This window comes from Neomonachus schauinslandi, chromosome 11 (assembly GCF_002201575.2).
Source record: "Neomonachus schauinslandi chromosome 11, ASM220157v2, whole genome shotgun sequence".
Lineage (NCBI taxonomy): Eukaryota > Metazoa > Chordata > Mammalia > Carnivora > Phocidae > Neomonachus > Neomonachus schauinslandi.
Window position 1 is genome coordinate 93,887,602 of NC_058413.1, and position 9,414 is coordinate 93,897,015.

Consider the following 9,414-nt stretch of genomic DNA (forward strand, 5'->3'; position numbering starts at 1 on the left):
AAAAAAAAAAAAAAAAAAAAAAAAAAAAAAAATATATATATATATATATATATATATATATATATTTGTCATGTCTCCTCAGGCAAGGCAACAGAAGCAAAAATAAACAAACATGACTGCATCAAACTAAAACAATTTTGCACAGCAAAGGAAACCATCAACAAAAACAGGAAGGCCACCTACTGAATATGAGAAGATATTTGCAAACAATATCCAATAAGGGATTGATCCAAAATATAAAGAACTTGTACACGTAACAACAAAAAACCCCCAAACAACCTAGTGAAAAAATGGGTAGGGGATCTGAATAGATATTTTTCCAAAGACATACAGATGGCCATCAGGCACATGAAAAGATGTTCAACATCACTCATCATCAGGGAAGTGCAAATCAAAACCACAATGAGATACCACCTACATCTGTCAGAATGGGGCTAGTATCAAAAAAGATAAGAAATAACAAGTGTTAGTGAGGATGTGAAAAAAAGGGAACCCTCGTGCACTGTTGGTGGGAATGTAAATTGGTGCATCCACTCTGGAAAATAGCATGGAGATTCCTCAAAAAAATTAAAAATAGAACTACTGTACGATCCAGCAATTCCACTTCTGGGTATTTATCCAAAGAAAAGGAAAACACTAATTCAAAAAGATATATGCACCCCTATGTTCATGGCAGTATTATTTATAATAGCCAAGATATGGAAGGAACCTGTCCATCGATAGATGAATGAATAAAGAAGATGTGGTACACACACACACACACACACACACACACACACACACTGGAATATTACTCAGCCATTAAAAAAAGAAATCTCGCCATTTGTGACATGGGTAGACCTATAGGGTATTATGCTAAGTGAAATAAATCAGAACAGAGAAAGACAAATACTGTATGATTTCATTTATATGTGGAATCTAAAAAACAAAACAGAATGGAAATGCACTCATAGATACAGAGAACAAACTGGTGGTTGTCGAGGGGAGGGGGGTAGAGGGATGGCTAAAATGGGTGAAGGGGATTAAGAGGTAAAAAATTCCAGTTATAAAATGAGTAAGTCACAGGGATGTAATGTACAGCATAAGGAATACAGTCACTAATATGTAATAACTTTGTATGGTGACAGATAGTAACTAGACCTATCATGTTGATCATCATATAATGTATAAAAATATCAAATCACTGAGTTGTACACCTGAAACTAATATCATATTGCCTGTCGATTGTAATTCAATAAAGAGGGTATTACTCAACTAAATACAGTTTGATTTAAGGCTCATCTCCATTTGAGTGGTTGAGGACAGAGCTTTTTTACTTTTAAAAGAGAAATGAAGGACACCTGGGTGGCTCAGTTAGTTAAGCATCTGCCTTCGGCTCAAGTTATGATTTTGGGGTCCTGGGATGGAGCCCCACATCGGGCTCCCTGCTCGGCGGGGAGTCTGCTTCTCCCTGTGTCCCTCACCCGCCCCGTTCATGCTCTCTCTCTCCTCTCTCTCTCTCAAATAAATAAAACCATAAAAAAAAGAGAGCAAAATGAAAATGCCCTCACCTTGGGCCCTTCATATCTACAAAGCCAATATCTTATACAGCATGGGGACAAAAAATCATGGTCCCTTTCCTTTCCTTATAAAACTGTGAAAGGTAAAGATCAAATCTCAGACTCTTAATAACAGCTGGATTACGAATCCACTGTGTGCCAGGTACTGGGACAATGCTACAGAGTCCTTGGCATAGTAATTCTCATTTTACTAATGATGAAAATGAGGCCAATCAAAATTAAATAACTTTCCCCAGCCTCCAGACTTAGCAAGTGGCATGGGGCAAGATCCAAAGCCAGGTCTGTCCAATGCCAAAACTCGTATACTTAGCCCTATAACAAATAAACAGTCCAGCTGTGAACAGCATCGTCTGAGCCTGCACCACACAGAGCCAGCAACGAGCATCCTAGGACACAAGTAAAGAAAGAGAGAGCTGTCTAGGTTGTTACCTTTCCTTGGAATATGTCATCACAACACATACAACACATCCTGAAAATGCACCCAGCAAAGGCAAGGGTGACCTTTCTCAGTAATTAAATGCAGAAGAACAAGAGAATGAGATAGCAGGAGTAGGTAGGCAGATTGGAAAGCCTTTGAAAAGGTGAATATAGTTCACTAGATTTTTAAGGAGAGGAGAAAGAGGGATGGAGGAAGGGAGCCCAGGAGTGTGGTTTCCAGGGTGGTCCTTCCTGGCACCTTCAACACCATTAAATGGATGGCCTGAAATAGAGCCAGGAAGGATGAGATGGATGGTCAGGCTATCATGTGACCCAAGTAATAGCCAACATTGGCTGTGAGCTTCTTGAGGACCCAGGGCAGTGACCTTCAGCAGACGAGTAAACCTTCTTTCCTCTTTGCTGTTGTGAATAATGAGCTCCACCGTGACAAAGGGACGTGGGGCTGACGTCAGTAGTTGCTGGCACTTTCTCTGGAGTAGGACCCATGTGAGTATGTCCTCCCAGACTGTGCCACCCACGCTGAAGTCATTAGAGTTTATATTTAGAATGAGGTGAAGGAGCTTCTGTGCCCTTATAGAACTGTGGGTTCCAGGTTAATCTCCCGAGCTTGCTACAGAACAGAGAAACTTTTTTGCAGAGAAGGTTCCCAAAGAGATAATATCTGAAGGAATATCGTAATGATACTTGGGGAACGTTCCTGTGTATGTAGCTGGGTTGGAAATATAGGAAACTGTAGATTGAGTTCTAACAAAGGGAATTTGGTTCCTACTGCTGAACCATTTGGTTCCTCTTGTTTCTCCTATTAGGAAGACTCCATAAGTCTTTCTAGAGGACAAGCGCTTCCTCCTCTCGAAAGTGATACCACAAAAAAAGATCTCAGCTTCAGCTAGGAGGATTAACTCTTTCTGGTTCGGAACATTGAATTCTGCCTGATGTTAAGACAAGGAAACACAAATTTATGCTGCCTCCCTGTGCCCTCCCTTCCTCCCCCAGGGTGGGCTCCAGATGAATGAAAGTATGATTCATTTATTCTGTTGAATTCCTTCAAACTCTATTGGCTCTCTTTGTGTATATTCTTATTGGACCATGCTGTGATATTTAGTATGTGCTTAAGGTGGATATCAAAGAAAGCACCTGCTTATTGCCAGCATTTAATACAAGTATCTAATCAAGATCAGGTTACCGTGCTAATTATCATCCTGTTCTATAAAGTTTAATAGTATTCTACTGCAATTAGTGATTATGTATTCATTCAACTGCTCAGAGGGAAAAAAAAAACATTAAATCTGGTTGTGTAAGGTGAATTGTTTTAATTCATCTAACCGTTAGATTTGATCATAAAATGTTTGTTAGAGTAAAATATACAACTCTGGTTTGAACTAGTATCTTTAGTGAGCCCACCATCCACCATAAATTTTCACGAGTCTCTTACCTTCACAGTCTGTCTTGACCATGAATTACATTTATCTAAATTTGTTGTTAAAAATACCACATTTTAAGAATTTTCTCTCTGCGTCAAGTTCATGAATGCTTTTTGGAAACTTTCTCTTCATAAGGGGTATGTTGAAAAAGTACCTTTTCTCCCTCGCAGAGAAAATGAGAGTGGCCAGACAGGAACACTTTCAAATACTTGCTAGTGAACCCGCAGATGTCGCAGCATCCACACCCATTCTCTGCTCCTTCCCTCCCGGGACAGCAGACGCACATTCCTCCTTCCCTCCAACAAGACTGCTCTCCTTGTACTCTGAATCTCAGCCTCGTCATCCTCTGGCGACCTCCGCCTGGACTTGCTTCAACTCCCTCCACGTAACCTGTCACTTCCTTCAGTACTTAAATATCCTCCAAGTTTCTTGTGTTTATAAAATACCCCCCACCTTGACCCAGTGCCCAACCATCCACCCCTGGCTCCATCTTTGCCTCACATTTGCTGCTGGACTTCTTGAAAAGCCATCTGTCTCCATGTCCTCACCAACCAGTCGCTGCACACCCCACTGCAGGCTAGCTCTGCTCCTTCTACCCTACTGAGCTGGCTTGTACCTTTGACCTCCCCATGTTAAATGCACTAGAGGCACCTTAGCCCTGAGTTTCTTGGCTACTTGGCCACATTTGTTACCACTGACAGTTCCTTCCATGTTGAAGCAGTCTCTTACTTTGGTTTCTGCAAAGCAACCTCATTGCATGGGCTCCTTCCATGTTTCTTTGTTGGGTCCCCTTCTTCTGCTTGACCTTCTAATGTTATTGAGGTTATTGTGCCTGGTTCTTTTTTCACTCAACACATATTCCCTGAGCCACCTCTATCAGTGCTGTTATTAACATCTGTATTCCAAATCTATATCCCCGTGCCCCCCATCCATTCAAATGTATTTCTCACACACTGATCTTAACCCTTCAAGCCACTGAACACACTCTTCAGTGTCTTCCCATCACTCTTAGGATAAAACTGAACCTCCTTACCTTGCACACTCCAGCCTCGGTCTCTTCCCAGACTCCTCCCAGAATTCCATATTCCCACCGTGTTAGACCTCCTTCCTGGTCTTTAATGGCCCATGCTCCTTCAACTCTCGACTTCCTCCATCCAGTTCTTTCCATCTAGAACCTTATTCTACTGGCCCGCCCACCTGTCACCTTCAGATCTGTGATGAACGTTGCATCCTTTTGGGAGACCTTTCCTCCCCACCAGGCTAAGTTCGGTCCCACTGCCTTGTGACCCCATCACATTTCTGTATATTTCCTATGAAAATATTTGCTATACTTTATTGATATTCCTGTTTAATTGCTCACTACTCTATCCCACCTCCTAGCCCAATGCCCAATATACACTAGAGTCTCACAACTACTAGTTGAATGAACAAATTTACCTAAAATATAGTAATTGCATGAACATTCATATCTAGGAATTTTCACATTCCTTCTGGAAGGCAGTCCGTGTGCCGTCTCCCATTTGCTAATCCACCACTAATTCCAAACCAACTTGTTCATCCAAAAACAAGTAGACTCCTTTATAAAATTGTGGAGGAAAAGGCTGCAACACAAAATGACAGCTGTGTTCTTCTCCTGTTGTTGAAAAGGTCTCTAACATCTGATTTGAATAACGCATGGCTTGTATTCCCTTTCGACTTGCCTGCTAATTTGCACATATACTCTGCAACCTGCTTGGAGTAGTATGATTAATGGCCGATCATGAAAACACTGTCCTTTAAACATTTAAAAATGACTATACCTCTGGCTTTGTTAACTCTTAGACCTAGGTTTTTCCAAAGGTGGGGGAAATACTGTGACTTCTAATGGAAAAGCAGGATTAACTATGCAGACACTAGAGCTTCCTAGAAAAAAAAAAATTGGGAGCATACTAGTTTCATGTAATTGAAAAAAAAAATCTTTTCATATACCTCCTTCTGGGTGAGACACATGTAATTGGAATAAGGGTCTTCCTGGGGCCAGTCACGATGTTCATCTGTCTAAATGAATCTTGCCCTACTGATTTTTTAGTCCTGCCATTTTGTAAATATATTTGCCTGATGTTTTCTCTCTATACATCAGGACCCCGTATAGTGGGAAATAGCCTAAGACCAACACGACGCTTTGTGAGAGGCCACAGATGACATTCACTAACCCATCAGAATGTGAGGACTCTCTCTGGTACCCTGCACCACCGAGTGCGCTATGCTGCCCCACGCGGAAGGGATGGGGGCGTGTGCACATGTTGGATTTTATTTGGGGGATGTTGGTTTGTGTATCTCGTTGTTGAGCCTAAAATAAATGGCCAGGAATGGAGCGGTGGAGATTTAAACTCAGTCAAAAGGAACATTGCAGGCAGGATGCATCACCGCCAGGCTGGTCGAGAGGCGAGATTTTCTAAAGACAAGGGAGGGAGCAGATGACCTTTCCAGAGCCCTCCAGTCGGCAGATTTTATGATTCCGTGCACGTCCTCTGTCTAGACATGAAGTGTGGATGCTCTTGCTTTTATTGCCGTAGCATGGGGAAAAGCATAATCGCTCCACCTACAGTCTGATCGGGGAAATTACTCAGCTTCAGCCAGGAAAAACAAAAGCAAACAAACAAAACTGGGGAGAAGAAAACCCGCTGGGAAGAAGGTAATTTCAGTCTCTGATAGAGAATTCCCTCCAAATTACATGTACTTTTACTTCAGCCTTTAAAAATAATTGTCATTTTAATACCTGGGTTTTGCACAGTTACCAGTCTTCACTCCTATATTTGGCATCTAATCTAAGACCGTTGCAGGAGAAAAGGAAGACATGGGAAATTTGGCTCTTCCTTTGACAAGGGAGGAACAAAGACCTGGAGGGGTGAGTTAGCTGCCCCATGTGAAGACCCAAGTGTCTGACTACCCAGTAGACAGGAGTGCAGGTGTCTACACATTTGAGACTGAGCCAACATTGCAGTACTGTCATCAAAGATTTGACCTCAAGTCCTCTCTCCTTCCATTCACATGTCGTGCTACTCACTCCTTTATATTTCAGGCAGCCTCAAAGTACCCCTTGTCCCACATCTGGCCACCTCCCCTTCCTTACCTCTGTCTAGAACTTACAAACTTCCTTCCAGGTCCATCACTTTCCAGATCTTACCAGGCTCAGGTCACAGTAGCCCCATTATTCTTTCTCAGACACACCGAAGACCTGCCCGGCACGCTTCCCTTTCAGTTGCACTCATGGCTGCACCCTCTTTCCATCCGGGTCTCTGCTCAAATGTCACCCCCTCACAGAGGGCTTTCTCAGCTACCTTATCTAAAACAGCACCCCGGGAGTTCTTCATTCAACACCAATGAAATGTATTTTTTTTTAAGATTTTATTTATTTATTTGAGAGAGAGAGAGAGAGAATGAGAGACAGAGAGCATGAGAGGGAGGAGGGTCAGAGGGAGAAGCAGACTCCCTGCCAAGCAGGGAGCCCGATGCGGGACTCGATCCCGGGACTCCAGGATCATGACCTGAGCCGAAGGCAGTCGCTTAACCAACTGAGCCACCCAGGCGCCCATATTTTTAAACTTGTATTTATTCTGAAGGGTAATACATCTACTGAATGTTGCATGAGGCGCAAAGCCTTCCTCAACCTGCTGGGCATCCAGCTCTCGTGCCAGATGGTCGCTGACAGGGAGTCTTCCTTGTGTGACACCACCTAGTGGCTGCAGGTCTGAATTACGGAACCAAAGGAGGAAGACAGGAAGAGGAAGAGAGGAAACACTTCCCTACCACTTTGAGTCCTCATTCTTGGTCCCAGCTAAATTCTAAGACTGAGCCTAACATAAGTCTTTCTCTATCAATAGGCACCGAATTTCTAATTACTACTTAAGTAGCTGGAAGCTTGGCATCCCTAAGGGAGTGGAAACTTCCTGTGCCAGCTCTTAATCTGGAAGTCTGATAAACAAATTCCTTCACTTCCTATAGGATGGTACTGGGAACAATAGGATTTTGCGGGCGCCTGGGTGGCTCAGTTGGTTAAGCGACTGCCTTCGGCTCAGGTCATGATCCTGGAGTCCCGGGATCGAGTCCCGCATCGGGCTCCCTGCTCGGCAGGGAGTCTGCTTCTCCCTCTGACCCTCCCCACTCTCATGTGCTCTCTCATTCTCTCTCAAATAAATAAATAAATAAAATTTAAAAAAAAAATAGGATTTTGCAAGGATTGCCCATAACTACCCAATAAGTAATTACACACTCATCAAGGGACTACTTCTTCTATAACTCCAGCTCCGCAAGAAAGTTTACATTTGGAGCTGCCCTGCACGATATCATTAGCATAGTTGCTTTAGAGGGAATTTGAACACCTGCTTTAGTGATGGTTTGTCTTTCTCTCAACCTTCTCACCAGAGTTACCATGCTGCCTGTGAACTCACAATGGGACATTGAATAACTCAGCTTATCTCTTTGGACTTGTTTCTTCTGCAAATAAAGGGTTGAACTCATGATCCCTAGTGTCCTTCCTAGGCCTAATATTTTGTGATTCCATCTAGAAGAAGGGTTACGATGTTAGTCATTCACCCCTGCAAGTGAATTCATCCTAGAGGCCTTAACCTAGAGAAAGAGACTGATTGTAGTGGGAGCTGAGCAGTTTTAAGAGCCTCATCACCTGAGGGAAGTAAAATAACAGATAAAAGGGCTTTGGTTAGCAGGTTTAAAATGAATGATAAGAAGGACAACCACTTACTGAGTGCCAACCAGCTGGCACTTTGATCAATGTTCTGTCAGTTCCTCTTTACCTTACAGCAGTGTATCCTAGCACAGAACCAAAGGCTGTGAAATTAAACAGACCTCAGTTTAAATCCCGAGTTCAAATCCTGACTTTGCCATGCTTGCTCCGTGACTTTGCACAGATTACCTTCACTTTCCCAGTGGAGGTGGGTGGGGTGGAATTGGGGTGCAGAACCCTTTTAAAACCACTATCTCATTTTCAGAGTTCCACTTTTCCCCCATCAATGCCGCAACTTTAACAGACAAAACTCAGTAAGATGGGGAATTCAACTTGCTACCAGCACAATTCAGCTTTGACCTGCATTTCAGAAGTTTGGCCCTACAACTATAGGAGATGAGTTTATTTTAGGGCAATCATAGAAGTATTTGGGTTCCTTAACTGGACCCTGAACTGGGAATTTAAAGTCATGAACTGAGCATCATCTTTGCCTAAGTTCCTTAGCACACTTAGAAGCAATCAACAAACCCCTTAACCTCAGCTTCCACTAAAATGTTCTATGCCACAAATACTTGGTCCTCCAGAGTCTTGCCTTCTGCAGGCCCTTGATTACAGGTAACTACAAATGATCATTTAAGTAACTGTTTTGCTACTGCATATCATGGACTTCCAATATCCCCTTTTGTTTTGGAAACAGGATCATTAATGACTTTAAAGCTAATCAAATCAGAGAAGCAATTGCAGATTAACACAGCACTATTTCGGAAAACGGATTCTTTTTTTAAAAATTTTTTAATTCGGGGCGCCTGGGTGGCTCAGTTGGTTAAGCGACTGCCTTCGGCTCAGGTCATGATCCTGGAGTCCCGGGATCGAGTCCCACATCGGGCTCCTTGCTCGGCAAGGAGCCTGCTTCTGCCTCTGACCCTCCCCCCTCTCATGTGCTCTCTCTCTCTCATTCTCTCTGTCTCAAATAAATAAATAAAATCTTTAAAAAAAATTTTTAATTCAAATATGGTTGACACCCATTAGCTTCAGGTATCCAACATAGTGATTTGAAAAGTCTCTAGAGATCCTATTCTTAAGATTCTGACCGCCAGAACCACTATCAGAGTCAAATCCTTTATCAGGTTTCCATCAAGGAAGCAAGGATTTGACCACAGGTAACTGGGAAAGCTGGTCACACAGTGTATATGAGGTGACCGATTCTCTGTCTGGTCTTGGGATCTGAAGTTTGTGGAGGAGGAAGTCAGGAAGAAAAGATAAGCGAGGTGGG